The 22,755-nt window shown below is 43.5% G+C and overlaps 1 protein-coding gene across 5 annotated transcripts in view; it reads right to left on the bottom strand.

Moving 5' to 3' along the window:
• Positions 1–22,755, bottom strand: part of DAB1 (DAB adaptor protein 1) — a 761,363-nt gene extending 738,608 nt beyond the window's left edge. For all 5 annotated transcript variants that reach the window (XM_056844015.1, XM_056844020.1, XM_056844017.1 and 2 more), the window contains exon 1: positions 22,489–22,755. The gene's annotated coding sequence lies outside the window, so the exon portion shown is untranslated. The remainder of the gene's footprint in view (positions 1–22,488) is intronic.

Here is a 22,755-nt window from a genome sequence, read left to right as displayed (position 1 = left end):
GACCCTGGTGGTCCCTTCCAACTCTATGATTCTATAAGCAGCAGTCTTTCAGCTGCCATAGGCTCCTGTTCAAAGCTGCAGATAATCATACTCTCTGTGACTGCATCAGCAAACATATCAAGGCTGAAAGCACACTGACGGGGCAGCAACAGAGCGGCAATTTCCTTGGGCTTCAAAATGAGCCAACTGTTTTACTTCCAGCAAAAGATGCTTATTATCATGTGCCTGCGAGTCCGCAGAATGAAGATTATCCAGACCGTAATTAGAGAATGGGACAGGGAAGGTGCCAAATTGATCTCTGTTGCTGCCCTCTGATCCCAAATGAACTTAAAAAAATGGCACCAATGATAGCAGTTTCTAAACTAATGTCTCAAGCTTGAAATAATAAAATACCACACAGTGCAGAATATGTGGACTTTCAGAAGGATTGATCAAGCAGACTGACATTTTTGCAAGGATCTAATTTCATTCAGTAAAACAAACCACAGGACAAAACTCTCATAAGCATTTGCAGCTGCAGGCCTTGCTGGTAGGTTTTTGCAGGAATTGTATATTTACACATTTTAAATAGATAGATGGGCCATCCAAACATCATAAAAAAGCAACAATGAAGTGTAAACTATCAATAGCGTCAATAGCTCAGCCTCAGGCAGTACCACCAGAAAGCCCTCCAGAGCCACAGAAGCACAGGTACAAAAGACTCAGGGCAGAGCTACATGATCGGAGAAAAAGTGCCAGACTACAAGCTCAGCGAAGGACACTCCCAGACAACTGTAATGAGGCTAACAAGCTTCACCATACCGAGAATGCTGAGTCAGGGTAAAGCACAGCAGCTGATCCACTTCAGGCCTATTTAAGCAGGCCCCTGTGGCTGACTCATTGTGGGAAAAACTGGCTCCTATCACTCTGTGTTGACTGCTAACTTTGGCTGCTTCGGAGATTATGTGACTCTGCCCCCTCGTTTGGATTTCGGTTTCGGTACTGCTGCTTGGAACTTGAATATAGAGACAACCTGGCATTCAACTTGGGCCACCTCTGACCATGCCTCTGGCTCTCAAACCTGCCGTTGTGCAGGACACAGCAGCAGTAAAGTGTTAAAATATTTGTTTTAAAATTTCATAAAAGTATTAAAGGCAGGCCACAATAACACTGGGTAAAGAGAAATATTGTGACCTGGTGCTGAATACTTTAAAAACTTGGTGTAAATAGCAAATAAATTCCAGATCCATGAAACCATAGCAGACCAGCCCTGACTCTGGTAGCCTGTTGAGCAAGGGCAAGTTCATAGAGGAGACCACAGTCTCCAGGACAATTATCTTCATGATAACTAAGAATCAGATTTAAACTTCCAGTGGATACATTTTTCAAAGACAATATTAACTTCACAATTAACTCACGACTATTGAAGGCCTATTTCCAAGCAGCTCAACATCTTCAAAGTAGTGTATTGATATACAAACAAGTGATATCGTTTTATTAATTTTCTCAGTTGACTCCCACTAGATATGCACAAGTGGGACCCATAAAGGCAATGAGGGAAGAACTTCTGCCTTGGCTCTGATCCACTATTTTGATCCTCACATGAATCTATCCATTGCTTACATTAATAATCCTTTGTGATAGGTCAGAGGCTTTTTGGCTTGGAAGTCTAATTTGAGCCGTTGAGTTAATGTTATACTTTGGATAGAGCAGCTCATTCAGGACAAACAATTCAAGCATAATTTTGAACACATCATAGTGATGTCATTATTTATGTATTTATTTACGTCATGTATACACCACTTGAACATTTGTTGGAAAGTAAGGCGTCTTGATCACCTTTGACAACAGCTTTTATGACTCAGATTTTCTTGTAAAACAGAAGAATCAAAGTGCTGTGGAACACAGGGATGATTTTTAAGCATCTGCATGGAAGAAAAGATACTGTACTGATGGGAACCATAGAGACAAATGAACAGGAGAGAATGTAAGAAGCCTGACTCTCAGAGCAAAGCTGATACTTACAACAGCTGTACATCATCATGTAAAAAATTAGACTAATATAATTAGCAATGGCTAATGCTCCTCCATAAAAGATTAGACATACCCTTGAAATAGTCTGTGGCTCAGCTATAGACGAAAGGAAAGTAATTTTCAACTAACAGAAAACCACTTAGTTCAGCTTCATATTCAGCATCATTCCTGCCAAGAATAAAATAAAAGCAGAATCATAGAATCAGAGTTGGAAGGGACCACCAGGCCAACCCCCTGCACAATGCAGGAAATTCACAACTACCTCCCCCCCCCACACACACACACACAGTGACCCCTACTCTATGCCCAGAAGATGGCCAAGATGCCCTCCCTCTCATGATCTGCCTAAGGTCATAGAATCAGTATTGCTGACAGATGGCCATCTAGCCTCTGCTTAAAAACCTCCAGAGACGGAGAGCTCACCACCTCCCAAGGAAGCCTGTTCCACTGAGGAACTGCTCTAACTGTTAGAAAGTTCTTCCTAATGTCTAGATGGAAACTCTTTTGATTTTATTTCAACCCGTTGGTTCTGGTCCGACCTTCTGGGGCAACAGAAAACAACTTGGCACCATATCTGAAACTGAATTTAGTACTGGGGGGACATACTATTGGCCACCAAGATCAAAATCCCTTTAAGAATCCCTTCCATCACATATATAGGATGGACTTTACAGGGAGAAGATTGAAGCCCCCTCTTCCATCTCTTTTAAGGAAGACTGCAAAGCAATCTCAGGTCCTCTTTACTGATCCTGCACATCTTGTTTGTGCGTCTGTCTCTCGTGTTATTAATTGCAGTGCACTCACATCAAGATGGCATAGCATATCTTGCCTTGTGTAGTTTGGGAGACAAAAAGCTGATCTTGCCCAAATGCCATGAACGCATATGAACACATGAAGCTGCCTTATACTGAATCAGACCCTTGGTCTATCAAAGTCAGTATTGTCTATTCTGACCGGCAGTGGCTGTCCAGTGTCTCAGGCAGAGGTCTTTCACATCACCTACTTGCCTAGTCCCTTTAACTAGAGATGCCGGGGATTGACCCTGAGACCTTCTGCATGCCAAGCAGATGCTCTACCACTGAGCCACAGCCCCTCCCACTAAATCTCCATGCCAGTATGGGCAAGCAAAGCAGTTTTTCATCTTCTGCTTATTGGGAGCAGGGGCAAATATAGCGACTGGCAAATTCCACCCCAACCAGCCATGCAGCAATATATGCCTACACTCTCAAGGAAAACGTTTGTTCATATTCCTAGCAGGTAAACGCCCCCCCAAAAAGGGGTCGCCATAAGTCGGCTGCGACTTGACGGCACTTTACACACACACACAGCAACAGAGACATTACAGTTGCAAGCAAATGTATGCTACTGTTTATATGGAATCGAATCAAATCCCTCCACAAGCTAGTGAACCAGCAGTGTGATTTATAATTTTGTTGCTGGCTTGGCTAGTGTTGTAAGATGCTTTGGGTTGCTGTTGCGTAGCAAGCACGGTAGGATATATATGTTTTATTAACAAACACACACCACTTTGTAACGGCACACCTGTTAGAGCAAATCCATTTCACTTGCAAGTTTTATTTATTGCTTGTAAACATCTCGGTCAGTTTTACATTTGCTCACTAACATCCTCTTTACTTTCTCCTTTCCCTCTGATCTTCTTGAATTCTTAAGTGAGTCAGGCACCAGAATAACATCTCAATACAAATATTTTTGAATATTACTGCATTAACAACTAGGAGGTTTTCAGTTTAGATTTTGTTCAGTTAATATCTGAAAGTGATTCCCTGGGAGCATTTATTAATTTTTCAGTGTGGATTAGTTAAAATAACTATATTGGCAAACAGAACAGTTTCAATTTGAGTGATCATTAGTTACCTGAAAGCACATTCTTAGGAACTAAGGGCCCATTCCTGAGAATTGGGCTGAAAGCCCATAGGAGGCTGACTAAGGCCTCCGCCGGAGCAGGGGCCCACACCGCTGGCGCCCGGAAGGTGCATGCCGGCGTGAGTGGCCCCAGCACCAGCGGGCAGATCCAGGCGCCGGTCCCTGGCCGCCGCTTCCTCTCGCTGGCCTCTGGCCACCAGCACAGGCCACGGTGGTGAGCTGGGAGGCATTCCAGCAGCCTGGGAGGCGTTCCCAGAGTGTGATGGCGTCGGGGTGTGACGGCGCCGGCTCGGGAATGCCCCCTTTTCTTTTTACAAAGATACACCAACTTTTTAGCTGGTGTATCTCCCGTGCAACCCTCATAGGGTTGCACGGGTTTTTGGCGCCGGGCAGAGGCCGAAACCTCTTTAGGAGGCAACGGCACTAGTTTGCCTCCAACGCTCGCCATGAGCATTCCTTTCAGGAATGCGCTGTAAATCATATAGAAGTGAAAGGTGAGTGAAAGGTGATTTAGAGCTAATTGACAAGGTAAAGCTTAACAAGTAATCTCTCCAGATAGTATTCACCCGAGAATCCTTAAACAACTCAAAATGTAAAAAAAAATGTTCATTTCTCTTCAGTTGGTCACCAAAATCAAGCTCTTACTGGAATATTGGGAGAAAGCTAACACCCTTGTTTAAAAAGGTCTCTAACCGCCCATTCCTGAGAATTGGCGTACGGGAACAGCGGGGAGAAGGTGCAGGCGAGCCGCCTCCCAACACCGTTTGCTGTACGCTGTTAAACAAAAAAAAAAGCCATTTCGCGGCTTTTTGTTGTTGAATGGGTCCTTTCACCCCATTGTAAACAGCGAGGCTGCGCCTGCTAAAAAGCAGGCACAGCAACGCTGTTCCCAGCGCCGGCATAAAGGGGCGAACAGGGACAGGAAGCCACTGACCGGTGGCTCCTCCCCCCGCCCCGCCCTGGGAACGCCCCCCCATGCCAGCGCAATTCTACACCGTGGCCTGCGCCTAATGCGTGATTAGACACTTACGCTGGCGGCGAGATTATGCCACCTCCTATGAGGACTCGCCCCCCCTCAGGAATGCGTGGTTAGCGTATCTTGATGAAATGGATGAAAAACATTAGTAAAGCTGGAATGATTGAACATAGAACAACAAAGCTTGGTAAAGTGAGAAAGTACTGCCTTGGCAAATTTTTGGTATTCTTGGAAAGGGAAAATAAGCATGCAGACATAGGCAATCTGGTAGGCATTATATACCAGGCCTTCCAAAAAGCTTCTGACAGCTTCTCATCAAAGAATCTGAAGTAAATCTATGGAGTGTTAGGCCTGACAATGACTATTAGACCCCCTGAACAGAGGCTCAAAGTCCAGTGGTCCTCAAAATATCTGTAGGTAGCGGACAAACAGACAGGAGTGTTGCCTTCATGTTCAGTGACTCAACAAAAGTCACTTTTTGCAAAGGTTTGCGAGATTCAGACCAATCTGAATCTCTTAAACACAGTAGCTTCACCAGATGGAACAGGATTCTTCATTCTATAGGGATGTGGCAAGGAAACGTGGATTTTGCTTAGAGCTTATTTCTGTTCTGCAAACTACTAGCTCTTCAGAAGAAAATATCTCAGCAACTGGGTTGCAGTATGAATGAGTCCTAAAGAAATTCCTTTTATTTGTCTGTGTGAAGCAGAGCACACAAAATCTGATAAGGGATATTAAATGGCCATCTGGGCTTGACAGCAAAGAACAAGTCTAATAGAAGTTTCAGATGCTGCCGTTGGTAATATACTATACTTATAGAACAGTAACGTCAAGACACCAGAATAGTGCCATGACCTATATTTCTTGCAAACCAATTTTCTTCCTTGTAGGGTATGCGGAGAGCCCAACTGCTTTTCAAGTTGCATTTCTGTCAGCTAGAGCTTCTCCTTATCACACATGTACCTTTTGCTTTTTCTTCCCTCCAATCTCTTCTTCCTTTCCCTCACAGCATTCAAAGTGTGAGTGATCTTCAGTTTGTTTGTGCTATGTGTGATAAGCACTGAAATCTGTTGGATCCACGTTAGGCTGCCGTTGCTGAGTGCTTGAGCTATGTTGCCATCTTTTACATTTTTAAAAAAAAATTAAGAGAACTTTAATTCAATTCTTAATTCAAATTAGTGATAGAGACTTCGTGTCTTTTGAAAAACTGAAAGTCATCCACCACAGATCAGATCAGTGGATGACACCTGTTGGAATCAGCCTGTACTGTGATCCTGACAGTACAGTGTTGCCAGCACTAATAATCCAAAGTGAATTGGGTACTTTTAGATAGGGGTGGATCTTTTGTGACTGTTTTTACTTCACTCTTGGGGTGAAAATATTCACTGCAGAACATCTAGCTCAGTTCCAGTGGAAATACCAGGTTGAAGTTGCTTATACTATGTACCCAAACATGCCATATCAAATGTGCTTGCAGGACAACTCATATGTTTAATCGTACAATAAGCATTGCAAGCCAGTTCTCCTATAAGCACAATGAAACCACCAGATGTAAACGATCATCACTTTTCAGGATCATTGAAGCCATACCAGGTGAAAACATCAAAAAGCATTTAAGATTACCATGAAACATCTTGTAGGAGCTTCTCTATTTATCTCCTGGCCCCAAAAGCTTTTCTGTAGTAAGATGCATAACTCATAGTGTAAAACGGGGTGGATCTAGATACAAGGCAAAAAATAAAGTTACAGATATCCCCACAATAGTTCTGTTATGCTTGTTTAGGAGAATAGAAGTTTGGGACAAATTAAGCAAAAGGGTCATATTTCTCAAGTGAGCAAAGTATTTTTTTTCTTCTTCCTGGATGCAAGTCTGTACCACTTTCTACTCCTTATTCAGCATTCTGCAAACAAATTCTGCTTAGATAGTTTGCCAAAAAAACCCACACTTTAAAAGATTTATTCCTAACAAAACCTGTGCTCGGTTTTCTGCTGACTTCCCTGGCATCTTGCAAACACTTTCACTGAGGCAGTAAATTTGGATTTTGAATAGCTTATATGTGTGTTATTCTAAAAAAGCATATCACTTGCAGTAAATTATACACACATGTTCCTACAAACTGTTTTGGGGGGTTTACTGGACATGGCCATTGCTTAATAATTGGAGTGAATGCCATGTAATACTCAGAATAACTTCCTGGGCTGCTTCCATACGAAGGAATTCCCATGTTTCAGACTGGTGTGGTTTTTCTCTGTTTTCACATGTTGTCATCAACTATTTGTGCATAGACCATTAACAGCCCATTCTTCCACACATAAAAAACTGCTTTGTTTTAAACCTGGGGGGAAAAAAGTATTTATGGGGCAGGACTCTACCCACACAAGCAGTTTCTGGAGTCTGAAGGGGAAACAGCGCAATTGCAGGATTTTGGTGAAGAGCTAGTCAATTACTCCTCAAGGACTCTTTCCATTTGTCAATGACCACAAGAGGCCTGTCCTTGGCAACAATCAGCATAAAAGAAGAGAATCACCTTCTTTCTAGACAGCGGGGAGGGGATTGTCAGAGGCTCTGCAAATATGAGGGGTTTTTTTAAGGTTAAAACTATTGGGTTATTCCTATCCAGCTCATATTTACTTATTTATTTAATTTATATCCCTCCCTTCCCTGGCAAGCCAGACTCAAAGTGGCTAATATCATAATATATATCAATTCAAAATTTAATCTATATCAATACAAAATTTAAAAACATTGTTGTAATCATAAAACTGTACTAATACATGGTACTACAGATGACACCTAACTCCTCAATTTCATACTTGGGAAAAATATTAGTAAACCTTAAATTGACAATGGTGGCTGATAACCTACATCAGAAAGATGGAGACAAAGAGGACAGCAGAAAAGGGAATCACAAAAGGAAGGGAAAAACAAAAAGGGAAGAAATAGGAGAGAATCAGCCACAACTCAGCCAGCATTTATAAAGAAGGGAGTTCATCAGAGGTGTCTACAAATATGTGTGTGTGGGGGAGTAAATGTCTGCCTTTTGATGCTAGAGTACTACAAAAGAGCTAACCCTTGGGAAAGTTGACTGGTGCTGTTGGACTAATCGAGCAAGGAGATTAACTACCTGAATATACAGAAAAAATCATATATACCCCCGGAGCTAACTGAGATATCAGAGATTCAAGGCAAAAAAAGAAGGATATTCTTTTTTGTTTTGCTACATATCTTCCAGTTCATATTAACGGTCTGCATAGATCAGTAAATATCTCCTTTGGAAGCCTAGGGCAGGATAGGTTCTTTTTTATTTTGGCTAACCTGGTGTCTGCTGCGGGTTTCTGGCTAAACTGCAAAACCCCACAAAGCAATAATAATTGCTACCCTCAGCCATTACCCATGAGCAGGGGTCTCTGATCAAATATTAAATGCATAGCTGGGATCCCTTCACAGATGCTCTAGATCAGGGGTTTGCAAACTGCAGCTCCCGAGCTGCATGCGGCTCTTTGGCCCATTGAGTGCGGCTCCCCGTCTCCCCGTAAGTCCCCCTGTCCCCCCGTCCGTCGGCTGAGCTCTTCCCCGCCCCTCCACCTCGGATGGGGGAGGCTGTGGCGGTTTTTCTCCCTGGCCTCTTATCCTCTCAGCCCAAGAGGTCCCTCCCCCACCCCCGCCCTCAACCTCCCTCCCGGAAATTCCTCAAATCGCTGGGAGGTGGAAGCCTCCGTCTCCTCCTCGCCCCGTGGCGGCGTGCATGCAGCGCTGTAATTCCAGCCCCAGGCCCGCCCGTCAGCTGTTGGGCAGGGCGGATGTCTTCCGCTCACGCCGTCACGGCGGCGGCTGGGGCCTGCGCCGCCCTGGTTGCCACTTCTTCGGCACGGGCCTGGTTTCCCTGGCTGGGGGCTTGGGGGGGTTAGAGGGGCAGCCGCCACAGCAGCCCGCCAGCCAGCCACTGCGGGGCGGGACTGGACAGGGCTTACGGATGCTTCTCCCCGGCTGGCAGCCTCGAAGGGCTCCCCTGGGGCGGGGACCCCAGCCAGGGGCATTCCAGCCCCCCCCCGGCCCCGTCGAGTGCCCTTTCCAAGCGGTGGCGGTGAGCGTCTCCCGTGGCCTCCATCCCGGGACGACCTGCAGCCCTCCTGCCCGGGCTGAGCGCGCCCTTACTCGCCCCAGCAGGCCGACCTGTCAGGCACGTGGCAGAACAACCTGGGCTCCCAGATGGTCATCCAGCCACCCGACGCTGCCGGCGCCTTCTGCGGCACCTACACCACCGTAGCCACCTCTCAGGTGCCCATCCCCTAGTCGCCCCTCTACGGCACCCATCACCTGGACTGCGCCCACCAGCAGCCCACCTTTGGCTTCACCATCAACGGGAGCTTCTCAGGTGGGCACCGGGCCGCCGCTGCCGCCACTCCCCCCCAAAAGGCAAAGACGCCGCCTCCCCCCCCCACCCTGAGGTTGCGATCTAAGTTGCTAACCAGGGATGAGAAGCAGCCGTGGCCAAGACTGACAAATAAGTGGGGGGTTAGAAGCAGGGAGAGAGAAATGAAGGCATCTCACAGAAGGAGGAGAACAGAATGAAGGAAGAAGAGTGTAGTAGACAATGATACTCTTGCATTAATCCACTTCATTCATACCCCCCTTTCTCCCCAGTGGGGACCCCCAGCAGAACTGGCCATGTTTGATTCATGCACAATTTCCCCATCCAGATTCTCAAAACTTTGCATGGGGGGTTATTGGCCATTTATGAATGGGAGGTTTTGCCTTGGATTTGCCACTCAAATGCACAACTCAACAATAAGCCCCCCTGCAGAGTTTTGAGAATGCAGATGGGGAAAATGTACAGGGTTTGTCAGTCATTGTCATGATTTAATTTTATGGATACCTTACTTACTTTTTTCCCTCCTCAGAGGCCATGTCTACCCACTGGCTTTCTTGGCGGTAGACCTGGACTCCGAGGAGGGGAAAAAGTCCCCCTTCAGAGGACAGGTCTACCAATTGGCTTCTATGGGCCTCTGGAGGCCAGGTCTACTGCTAAGAAAGCCAAAGGGTAGACCTGGCCTCCCAATGGGACTCGTCTGGAGGCCACGTCTACCAATAGGCTTTTATGGCGGTACACCAGGCCTCCAAACAAGGACTCCGGATGGGGAGGGGGAAATGGCAGGGACTTACAATTTAATTTTTATCAATAAATAAGATCACTATTAAGTATGATATCAAGTTTTATTCAGTGTACCTATAGTTTAATTAAGACTTAAAACTTTAATTAAAGTTTATTAAGTTAATAAACAGTGTACCTACCTATATAGTTTAAGTTTAAGAAATTTGGCTCTCAAAAGAAATCTCAATCGTTGTACTGTTGATATTTGGCTCTTTTGACTAATGAGTTTGCCGACCCCTGCTCTAGATAAAGATAGGTTGGCTGTTGGGTGGGAAGGAGACAGGGTTGTCAACTCCAGTTTAGGAAATACCTGGAAATTTGAGGGGTGGAGCCTGGAGAGGATGGGGTTTGTGGATGGGAGCGACCGCAGAGAGGTATAATACCTTAGACTCCACCCTCCAAAGTATCCATTTCCTTCAGGGGAACTAGGGCTGCCGACCTCCAGGTGGAAGCTGGAGGTCACCCAGAATTACAACTGCTCTCCAGATGACAGAGATCAGTTGCCGTAGAGAAAATACACTGGAGATGTCACCAAGGACTGTGTCCTGTAACAAACCCATATTTAGAATGCAAGCTACAAAACTGGATAACTTACATCAACGTTTAGACATGGGGCACAATCCACCCAACTGTTCTCCTGTGTGAGCCCCACTGCAATACACAATGCCGCACAATACACAATGCCCACTGCAATACACAATGCCGCACAAGCATTGCCGAGCAAACTCTCATTCACTGCAGTTAATCATAGGAGAGCTCCATTGACTAAATGCGGAATGAGACTCACAAATAAATTTGGACCTGGTTTTAATTAGACTCATTTCCTTCCCCCTTGTTAGCCCCAATACATACAGACAACCCTCCCCAGTGCCTCCACTGTCAAACTCTGCCTAGCAAGAGTCAACAGTGAGAAGGGTTTACATCAGTACGTGAACCAGGATTAAGGTGTCGATGTTATTACGAAAATGTACAGAAACATTCACTGACACTGGGAACATTCCCCATGCTTCCTGATACCAAATGGACACTGAAGGTAGGGTTGCCAGGTCCCTCTTCGCCACCAGCGGGAGGTTTTTGGGGCAGATCCTGAGGAGGGGGGTTTGGGGAGGGGAAGGACTTCAATGCCATAGAGTCCAATTGCTAAAGTGGCCATTTTCTCCAGGGGAACTGAACTCTATCAGCTGGAGATCAATTGTAACAGCAGGAGATCTCCAGCCACCACCTGGAGGTTGGCAACCCTAACTAAAAGGCAAGGCTGGGGCAGTGTGTGTGACTTAACCTTGAACCTTATGCTGCTTTCGTATCACTCCCCCCCCCCACTAAGGTCAGTCTAGAAAAGGCAGTGTAGCACGGAGGGCTTGCAGTGCACAACTGAGAGACTTTCAACTTGGGCCCTATCTTCAGAGGGTTCTGGGCCCAATTAAAAAGGGAGTTTTTAAACTTTTCTTTTAAAAGCTTCTCCCCTCCCTTACCCCCAAGATTTAATGCCATCATTAATTGCAATCAGGCTTTTGCCAGAGCACTCCCCAGCGGAATGCTCCTACTGTATGTTTCATGCTCAAAGGTTTATGTCACAAGGTGAACTATGCACCAGCGTAATACTGAAAGTCACCATCACTACTACCGATAGTAACAGATATTCTTAAATGCCCCTTCCCAAAATAACTGAATAAATACAATGATGATTTTTCTCTTAGAGAGCAATCCTATTACGTAAGCAAACTTGGTTCTACTGAAATCAATAGAATTTATTTCCAAGTAACCGGGTTTAGGATTAGAGTGTTAATCATATTGATATCATCTTCTCCATTCTATAACTTCGAGATCATCAGCAGTTTTGTGGCAAGTTTGTCTTTAACGGACTTGCAACGAACCTTTTCCTTAATTGTGCTGACTGTTTGTAAGCAGCCCATAAATTCTGCTGTGCCATTCTGCAACTGTCTAAATGAGGATAGAAGATCAGATATAGATCAACAAATAGCACAAAGTAAACACAACTGTTTTCTAAGAGCTTTCGCATGGCAACAAGAGAAACATAACATTCGTCAATCAAGCAGCAGAGGAAGAATTTGTGTCATGTAAAATGATGCATGGATCACCTCTCAGTCGTTAACAGCTTCTCCTCCCTATTTCAAACAACCCTTTCCTATCAAGATATTTCTACGTTTAATAAATGTGATAGGTCAAATGGTCAAATATACAAACAGTCCAAATATCATACGTTTACCTATGGTGACATAAATCTACCTATGGCTATCATACACGTGAAATCAGATACCCACACATGTACAGAGATCATTCACATTTTAAAAAATCTGGTCTAGAATCCATTCTGAGCCATCTTATATTTCATTATTCATCTAGTACTTGTGTGTCAATGTTGTAGAACAAAACCTGAAAGTCTTGCCAATTGTTCAATACTGCAGTCCAAATAATCCAAATTTAGGGCCGGTGCATAGGACATGTTCAGCATGTGGTAACCATGCAAAAAGTATTGCTCGTGCTGGTTCCCCAATGCTGTGGAAGATAGGCTTGTGGTTTGCCACTGTAAAAACTAAAATAGTATCTCAAATGTGTCTTCTATGTAGCCGTTCAGAAAAACAAAAAGTAAAATCTGTAAAGCAGGGTAATTGGTTGAATATTCTTTTAGGCCAGTAAGGTAGAATCTGAAAAGCCCTGACCATGAAATGATGCACACCATAAATACATAAATGACCCACAAACACTTAAAATAGGATTGCCAACTTCCAGGTGGTGGGTGAAGATCTCCCGCTATTACAACTCATCTGCAGGCAACAGAGATCAGTTCAACTGGATAAAACGACTGCTTTGGAAGGTGGACTCTATGGCATGATACTACATTGAAGTCCCTCCCTTACCCAAACCCTGCCCTCCTTAGGCTCCACCCCCAAAATCTCCAGGTATTTCCCAACCTGGAGCTGGCAACCCTAACTTAAAAGCAATCTGTTCTGAAGGGAAGCAAAGCACTCATTCAAACCTTAACTCGGTTTCATGGATAAAATGCTAGATGGTATGATATGAGTTCTCCATATGACTCTTCTGAGAACTTTATTCAGGTCTGAAAAATAATCATGTAAACTAAAACTATTCACCAATATCCACCCCAGCTAATAAAAAAAAAATGATAACTATATTATATTTCCCACAATTCTCTTGGACATTAATCAAATTAATTTCATTTCATTTTCTTCCATAAAGAAAAAGATGCTTGCTACCCTTGTTCAACCATACAGGTAAACACATTAATGATAAGTGGTTCTTACCTCAGAATTTCTACAGCCTTTTGTCTTATAGCAAGACGAAAATATATATTGAATCCCTAAAGGCAACCCATGATGTCATCCTTTGAAGAGTTACTCCAGTATAAACCCATGGATTTCAATGGGTTTCTGACTGGAGTAACTCTGCCTAGGATTACATTGCTACAAAAGGGGATTTCGGAGACATCAAGAAAAGAAGCAAAACCTGTCTAATCCAAAGCATAACACAATAGTAGACTGGACTGCTTTACACATCACCTTATGGGCCAACTAGACTAGGAATAGAATCTGAATCTTTTCAAAGTAGAGTGACTTCAATGAATCCGGAGAGAGGTAAGAAAACGAAATCACATGATCATTTATGTCACCTTCTGTTTACCTAGCTCTGTTCCTTGATGCACTAGAACACAACATTCTGGTAACAAAGATAAGGTTCTATTGGGAGTTCCTTTAGACCCCTGGTTCCCAACCAGGAGTCCACGAGAACTAAACCAGGGGTCCGCGAAACAAAGTTATAAACCCATAATAAACTAATATTTACGTGGGCGGCATGGCGGCAGCTCGCGGGCGCAGAGCGCGGCGGAGTGCGGTGGTGACTCGCAAGAGTGGTGCACAACAAGTAAGGAACATGCGGGGGCGGGGAGGCCGGCGGAGGGTGCAAGCGAGCCTCACACAACCACACACAATAGGAGAAACACTCGTCAAACCTTGTTTGATGATAGCTGTCGAAGAGGTTTTAGGGATGGAAGCCAAAAAGAAAATACAAGAAATACCTCTATCGAACAACACGGTAAAAGCTCGAATTGAAATTATGTCAAGTGACATCGAGGAGCAGCTTGTTTCGAAAATAAAAAATTCGCCATGTTTCGCTTTGCAGTGTGATGAATCGACAGGCGTTTCTAATTGCAGTCAGTTGCTCGTATTTGTCCGCTTTTTAGACAACTTCAACACTATTAAAGAGGAAATTGATTTCGCGGAAACTGGAAACGACGTCAAAAGGTATCGACGTCATGAATATAATAGCGGAGTATTTTGAGAAACATAGCATTATGTGGGAAAAGCTCGCCGGCTTCTGTACGGATGGCACTCCAGCCACGTTAGGATCACGCTCCGGTCTAGCAACATTAATAAAACAGAAGAATCCTTCAGCAATAACAACTCATTGTATCATACATCATCAGGTGTTAGCTTCCAAGACTCTTCCTAAAAGCCTTGTTAATACCATGGAAATGGCCATAAAAGTGGTCAATGTTATTAAAAGCAGTGCCTTAAATACACGCCTTTTTAAAAAACTGTGCCCTGAAATGGACTCCGATCATGAGACTCTTCTTTTCCACACCGAAGTTTGTTGGCTATCAAAAGGCAATATGCTGGGAAGGTTATTTGAACTAAGAAAAGAGGTTGAGCTCTTTCTAGCCGAGAAGAAAATTAAAGATTTACTAGAGCTGTTTTCTGATTCGAAAAGTCAGATGCATTTGGCTTATCTTGTGGATATTTTCTCACATTTGAATAAACTAAACTTACAGTTGCAAGGTTCTGGAAACATAAATTTAGCAGGTGTGGGAAACATTTTTATGTTTGAAGATAAACTGCGTGCCTTTATTTGCAAACTTCAATTATGGGTAGGCGAAAACAATTATTCTGCGTTTGTGACATTAAAAGCACTGGTCGATGATAGTAAAGATGACATGATCACTGCAAATATACAAGACAACATCAGAAGTCATCTGCAAATGCTGGTCGATGAATTCCACCGTTACTTCCCGGAATATAACCTGGGACTCGTCGACGGAAAATGGGCCGGGTCCTGGCAGAACAACGCCGGCGTTCAGCCAGGTTGGAACAACAAAGAAGGAACCGAGACAGCCATGAAGATAGTGAGTGAGTCTTTACAGAAGCTGCCTCCCCCAGACAGCTGCAAGTATTTAGGAAGGCTGAGCCAGCAGAATCTGTGGAAGCAACGCATGGCGAACCTGCGGCAATCCACTCTGGCTGACGCTGTATCGACTCGGACTGCTTTCTTGACCCTGAATTCTTCTGGACTCCCTGCCTGACCTTGGACCGGCCCGACCTTGACTCTGCCTTTCGTTCTGACGGATTGCCTTTCACCCTGACTGACCTTGGACTGTTACTGGACTGCGTGATTACTCCCATTCCCAATTAATACAGCTGCCAGCTGTAGAAGCCTCGGCTTCAGAAACCCCAGCCTGTTGCCCCGCCTGCTGCAGGCCTCTTCAGAGCACCGTGCTGCTACAGGAGCACCCCGCCCTAGTGGGCCAGCACACAGACAGAATCAAAAGATACCCAAAAGCTGATTCGCAATCCTTTTGGTATTGCTGTTGAAGAGGTTGCAGAAGAAATCCAGGAAGAGCTCATTGAATTCCAAAATGATAGGCACTGTAAGGATGCGTTTGAATCAGTTTCTCTTGAAGAGTTCTGGTGTAAAAAAGCAATTTCATATCCTACAGTTCGGGGATTCGCCTTGCGATATCTTATGCTCTTCTCCACAACTTATTTATGCGAACAAGGGTTTTCTGCTTTGCTTATAATTAAGAACAAGACCAGAAATCGATTGGAAGCAAGTGATGATATTCTTGTAGCTCTGAGCAGCAGTATTAGCCCCAGAATTGCCCAGCTTGTAAAAAGGATGCAAGCTCAAAAATCACATTGATTTACAATTAAAGGTTCTCTATTATAAAAAATATATTCAAATATTATTCTAAGTTTAATATTTAACTAACAGTTATGATTAAAGTTTATTTTCAAATTTTTGGAATTTTTATTTTGAACCTTGGGGTCCCTGCACCGAACAAAAAAGTCCTAGTGGTCCCTGGTCAAAAAAAGGTTGGGAACCACTGCTTTAGACACATCTGTTGACCCTTTTCAATGGATTTAGAACACTACTAGTGATTAAAAAGGAGCCAAGGGAGAAAGTGTCAGGGAGAAAACCCTTACTCTGCCAATTGCTAAGAAATCCCTTTTCTCCCATTACTCCATCTGATGCAAACCACTTCTTCCCAGGAAGTTTTTTAAGCAATAAGGGGTCATTTGAGCTTTGCTATGTGCAGCAGCAGTGTAACAAGTAGTTTGCTGCAACCTCACAAGCTTGTTTTCAGAGTTCTAAAGGGGTAGAATGAACCAGGAGGAGGGGAATGGAATCGTGGAAGCAAAGACTGCCCCAAACTATGAAAGTTCATTGGAACCTGCACTTCATTCAAAAGGCTTCAACAGTACTAAATTAGGAGTAAACATTCATAGTGTTGGCCTGTCTGCTATCCAACAGGGAATGCTGTGAGTGGTAAGTATTTTTACCGGCTAAAAAGGTACATGACTAAGAATTTCCCAGTGTAAACATTTGCAGAACTTCTCTGTTTCCAAGCCTCAGAAGAAAATCTAAACAGTTCTACACCCAAACTATCCTCTTGGACACAGCGGTGATCCTGGTATGATCTAAATCTGAACCTTTGCCCCCTTTCTATGTGTATATTAATGCTATCTCCTAATCGCCTACCATACATTTGAATGGACTACCTTATTTCAGCAAATTGTCCTGTTTACTATTTTTCCCCTTCTGTTATCAGTTATATGGATAACTGTCACCCATTACAGGTTAACCGTTTTAATGTGGATGCAGGTATTTTGCATTATTACATAGAACCCATATAAACGCAGAAGCCCACAGTAACGGATACAGGCTTAAACTGTGTAATGGTCAGTCAATGCCAGCAAGCAGTGGGCAGAGTCTGGAAAGCTGACAGGCTTTTTGGGGGGAGGGAGAGAAGGGATCTTGAGCAGTTAGCACTTTGGGAGCAGATAGCTCTGAGCTTCTGAACTGTGTGGTGGTGTAGAGAGACTCTGTGAACACTTGTTCAAATATTACCTAGCTTGTTTAGAACCAAACCTGAGTAGTGACAAGGGGAAGATTGTGGCAGTGTGTGATAGCCCTTTCTTCAGTCACTTGGTGGGAGGTGGCTTCTGAAACAGGGAGACTCCTGATTCAGTGTTTTAGGGGAGAAAGATTTATTTTCCACAGGAGGTGGGCAAATCTAAGGAGTGGGAAAGGTTGTGGTTGAACCTCCACTCACTGGTCTGTTTTGCGGGCGCCTTTTGAGACCTATGGGATATGCATTTGGGCCTCCCTTGTGTTTAATTAAATTGTTTCCTAAACCCACTGGAACCTACTATTGATCTTGATATGTCTGTTCATCTCCAGCAGCTGCTTCTTGTGGGTGGGTTACACCTCTACTGATAGGAAACACAATTTGTAAAAGTATTTACATCCTGCTTTACTCCACAATGTGACTCAAAGCAAGTTATGAACAACTAGAAAATACAACAGAGTTAAAGCAAAACAGAACAACACAAGCAAAAGTATGGCTGAGTGGGCCAGGAATCAATTACTGGTTCATCCACAAGTACTTACCATGAATAAAGGGACTGAGAGCAGAAGGGCCAGGAGCCCTTTGGCTTTTGCCTCTCAGTTTATACCTCAGACCAGGCCCATGTATCATATTACCTGCATGAAGAGGGAGGCACATTTAGCTAGGAGGGAACTCAGCTGCTGCTGGCTTGCTGGCAGCAAAACAGCAAGATCTTCCTTACTTTCCCCTCACCAGGAACAGCTCTGGCCATGCCCAATTTGATTGGATTATATGTTCATCTGTATGCCATGTAGTACTGTGACACACTTTCAGCTTTCTCTTGAAGGGGTGGTCTTAGCCAATGGGCAATAGGGGCAGCTGCCCCAGGCCCCATACTGGAGTGGGGGCACCACCCAAAACCCTACTCACCCAGTGAAGGGGACAGCAGCCTCGGAAGCAGTGGCTGCTTCTGCCCACCCCATCTGGAGCTAGGACAGCTGGCTTGACAGTGGCCATCACTCAGGCTCACCTCTTCCAGGGCTCAGGCAGCAGCTCTCAGCCACCTCACACACTCCTCTGCACCTTAGTGACAAGTTGTAGGCACAGCAGGGGGCCAGTGGGGGATGACAGTTATTCTGAGGCCCTATTTTTGCTCAGGTCTTTTATGCATGGGTACTTGGACTCACGTTCACCCCTGTCTGACTCAGTTGTTCCTTGGAGTTCTGCATGAGTTTTCCGTCCATTAGAAATGACCTCGCTGCCAGCCCTTGCAATGTCCAGGTCTTCCCATTCCTCTGTTAACCTGACTCTTCCCTCTGCCTTGAGCTCAGCCCAGCTGAAATCCTCATGCAGAAGGCAAAGCACCGCACACATAAGCTTGCTTTCTCTCACAGCCAATCACAAAGCAGCATGTAAAGAGGTGGGGATTCAAATGCTTTCTGCTTCCTGGGAGCTCTTTCTGAGCAAAAGAAAGGCTTTTTAAAAACGAGGCTTGGATTTCTTTCCCCCTCCCCACCACCACTTTCTTTCAGATTGCTCCATTTTTTGTTTTTTGTTCTTAAAATGCTTTTTTATGCACCAGTTGGGTTTGGGGGGGGGGGATTTTCTCTCACAGCAAGTACTACAAGTAAGCCCATTACAAAGCAGCATTTAAAGGGGCAGGACTTGATTTAAGCTTGGAGACTGTTGGTACATAGATTCCCAACAGGAAAGTGTGGGTCCAGCCAGCAGCAAACCTCAGGTAAAACTCCCATAAATAAATGACCTAAGACAGCTCCTGTTCTCTTGCTAGTTAAAAAGTATATTTCTCTTTCCTCTCTCTACTTAAATTATATACCTATGCATTTACTTGACCGCTACATAATCTAATGAAACAGTGTCGCCCCATGAAAATGTATGCCATGAAAAGGAGCCATAAGCCTCTTCATTGTTTTTGATGAGACAGAATATTACATTTTTTAAATCCCACACTTCCTCCAAGGAACACAGGGTAACATGCATAGTTCTCCTATTTCTATTTTATCATCAGCTTGTGAGGTAAGTCAGGCTAAGAGAGAATAACTAGCCCAAGGTCACTCAGCAAACTTAATGGCTGGCTGGGCATTTAGATCTAGGTTTCCTCAGTCTTAGCGCAACACTCTAACCACTACACCACACTGCTTTCCTAGACTGTTTCATAGCTCAACCTATGATATCTATGGGCTTTCTTCTTCTAGCTTGGAGTCTAACTTAAATTTATGTGACATGGCTGACAATGGCAAGGGACATATGTTGACACCATTACACATATAGTTTGCTATCTTTAGCTACCCAGTGAATCCTTCATTTTTCTTTGTTTCCTTTTGACACAGCTATAGTTCCAAAGGTGAAATGTCTATTGTGAACCTTGGGTTTGCCTCAGGAATTCCTATCTACTGCTCATGCTGAACATAAAGCAGCCATAAACATGAACATACTTTTTTTTCCCTAAAAGCGTTATCTGTTTAGTTGTCATAGTCCAATCTGATAAAAAGGAATCTACCCACTTCATAGAGAGCCAGCATGGTGTAGTGGTTAAGAGTGGCGGACTCTAATCTGGGGAACTGAGTTTGGTCCCCCACTCCTCCACATGAAGCCTGCTGGGTGATCTTGGGCCAGTCATAGTTCTCTCAGTCCATGTAGAGGCAGGCAATGGCAAACCACCTCTGACCACCTTGAAAACCCTACAGGGTTGCCATAAGTCAGCTGTGACTTGACAGCACTTACACATCTACTTCATACTAGTTGCCACATATCACAGCAACCTAATGAATGCTACTGTTCAATCCACAGCAGAAAGCAGATCCAGTTGGTTAACGCAGACCAGTATTTGTTATCAATATGACTGATTGCACACCGAAACTGCAGTTGATATCTGACACGAGGTCTCTGTTTTTGGTCATTGCAAGATGGATGTTGCCCCAAATCTGTATAACCTCAAAACTTCATTGAAGCCAAGTTATTCATTTGTCTTAAAAGAATGGCTTTGAAATATACTGGAACAACATTTCCTCATACACCAAAAATTAGAGATCAAAACTGCAAAGATCCACTTCTTCCAGGGTGCCTACCAATGGGAACATCCTAGTACACATGGTTAAAGTTTTAAAGGTGAAAAACTAGTCTTAAGCTTCAAACCATCAAGGGGTTAAGAGGTTGAGATGTGAGTGCATTTTGAATCTGTTCCTTTGCCTCTCAAGAATGAAATGTGGATTTGGTGTCAGACAACTGTCATCTATATTGCCTGCCTCCTCACAAGTTGAATTGAATTTGATGTCTCAATACAATCATGTACAATTTAAAAATAAGAGGATATTTCAGAACAAGGCTTAATATCTGAGAATTTGTCAACACAGTAATCCCTCAGGGATATCTCCTTCCTTGCATCATTTCCCATTTGCCTCTATTGTTATTTAAACCTTTTTATAGCATTGAAAAAGATGATATAATAAACAGTTCAGCTAAGAGTAATGTGCACAAGCATGAATCCACTATTCCCACAAGAGAAACTAGATGTTCATTCAGATAAAGACATCTAATCAAGGACTTTATGGCCAATGTATCATTTTTAAAAACTGAACAACCTGTTGACAATATATATATTTGAATATATATTGAAATAGATATACAATATATATATTTGAATATGAATTAAAATATTGTTGTACTGTTTGGACTGTGCAATAACCCCAGGACTAACGATCTGAAAAAGCTTAAAATAAACATTTAAAAAGAATAATTTAGCTTAGATTATTTAAATCCAGTGTTATTATTTCCTAGAGAATGAGTTAAATCGTATTGGAGATGAAGTGCCAGAGGGTCGTTTGCTCCAAGGACCTTTTTAATATGGCTGTATTGTAATACTGCAGTGCCAGAACCTCTGTAGTAATAAAGAGAAATTTTGCTCTGAACCACAACTTAGGTGCCACCATTCTGTGTCCTCATTTAATAATGCCTTTATTTAACAAGATCAGTAAAAATGATTGCCCTCAGCAGATGCAATGCTGTAACCTCCTTTCCTAAAGTGCTGCAATATTTCTAAACATTCCTACAAATCAGGTGAGCAAAGCAAGCATTTTTTTTTAAAAAAAAATACACATTCTTTTAGAGCAGCAAAATATGTAGTGATAGTCTGAAAAAGAGAATTCTATCTTTCCTTTCTGCTGCTTTAAAATTACTGGAAGAATATGTTTCATTGCCAGTAAAGATCAGCACCCTTTTAAGTATACATACAGTTGCTGCACTTTGATGTGTCCTCAGAAAAGCCACTGAGCACAACGCATGTATCAAGGAAAAGCTTTAATATCTGGGTGTATACCATACCACATTACCAGTCTAATCCCCATGTACCCATGCCTAATTATTTTCCTACAAGGTTATGCCTAATTGGCCACTAGCCTAATTGATTAACCATCTGCATTTTGGAGAGACACTGAGAAGCAGTGTGAAGGACAGCAAAATGTTTACACAGGTATAAATGATAAAACCAAACAGAGATGCCTGTTGGGATATGCATATATAGGTAGGCATGATATGGGGGTGGGGGGAACCTTGTACAACCAGGAAGTCAATAACCCCATGCATTTATCTGTATCATACTCAGAAGAGTGACCAGAATTTTAAGTAAGTTGCTTCGGACCAGATTTGCAGGAGTTAAACAATTGAGAAAGGATCCTATCGGATACACACAGAATTCACATTACTACATTTGCATAATAAAATGTACCTCTCCTTGCATTTCAGCCCTTGTGGCTAAGGCAGAGGATAAATGCCATGCCGTCAGACTCCAGCTCATTCCCTGGAATCTCTGCCTTTGCATAGAACTTACGCCAGTCACATACAGCTAGGCTGACAGCAGCCAGTTTTGATAGAACTGGGAGTGAAAAGGCAAAACTTCTATTGAAATTGAAGAGTGCCTTGTTATTTCCACTGCATCTTTCTATCCCCACCTTGGTAAAAAATGAAAAGTTAATAGGAATTCCTCATGCTGCTGTAAACGGCACCACGAAACCATGAGATGCTGTCTGCATGCTTTACTGTTCAAGGCATTTGTGAGTTTTTTTTTCAGCCCATGGCTAGCAATGGTCAAACCCCAGTCTTTTCCAAAATTCTGAACAGAACCACCTTCAAAGGTTTTAGCCAAGAACAAGTCTAATTTAAAAAGAGGGTACAAGCATCAATAACCCGAAGAGGATGACCTCGAGTATTAATATGAAATGTTATTAAACAACCACAGTAAATTACCTTTCCCCCTTGCCTTTATTTATTTCACATTCAATGCAATAAGACATATCTTCTCCTACCTTCAGAGTGGGTTGCTTCCTCGTCAGCCCCCCACTCATCCTCTTGTTGCAGGGGGAGAAAATGCTTTGTTTCTAAAACAATATGGACAGTTCTTTTAATATTCTTCTTCGGGGGTGAACCCCTCAGTCAGTCTATGAGCAGCAGAATCAGTAGATTCTCAGGCAGAAGCACTTGCAAATGGGTATCCTAGTGAGAAAATCCTCAGCAGTTTCAGTTCAGTGAGAGCATCTCCTTCCCAGCAGTAGAAGCAACAGCAGCAGCCGCTA

This window comes from Euleptes europaea, chromosome 2, assembly GCF_029931775.1.
Source record: "Euleptes europaea isolate rEulEur1 chromosome 2, rEulEur1.hap1, whole genome shotgun sequence".
Lineage (NCBI taxonomy): Eukaryota > Metazoa > Chordata > Lepidosauria > Squamata > Sphaerodactylidae > Euleptes > Euleptes europaea.
The sequence above is the reverse complement of the archived record's forward strand: the minus strand, read 5'-3'. Positions and strand labels throughout refer to the sequence as shown.